The following is a 340-nucleotide window of genomic DNA, read 5'->3' as shown; positions in this document are numbered from 1 at the left end:
TTCTAGAGTGAGGCATCTCCAGGGACAACAGACAGCTATGACTGTCTCTGCTGCCCACAGCTCCAGGAGCAGCATTTGCACCTTCAGGGCTCCCACGTTCTCTCTTTAAACCGATGAGCTTCCCAGCAAGGAGAGAAGCACCACCAAGGAAAACTAAAGGGGGGTGAAATTGAGCTCAGGATACCACCAGCGCCTGGCCCAAAGTCCTGGCGCACCAGTACTCGAGACACCCAAAAGCAGGCAGCTCCTGAAGCTCTCTGGCTGACAGCCAAGCAAGTGACACCCACAATTCCCACCGAAAGCAGGGAGGGCCCTACAGCCTGCAGGGAGCAACCCCCGC

Source organism: Buceros rhinoceros, unplaced genomic scaffold (genome assembly GCF_000710305.1).
Source record: "Buceros rhinoceros silvestris isolate BGI_N320 unplaced genomic scaffold, ASM71030v1 scaffold23088, whole genome shotgun sequence".
Lineage (NCBI taxonomy): Eukaryota > Metazoa > Chordata > Aves > Bucerotiformes > Bucerotidae > Buceros > Buceros rhinoceros.
This window is presented reverse-complemented; position numbering follows the sequence as displayed.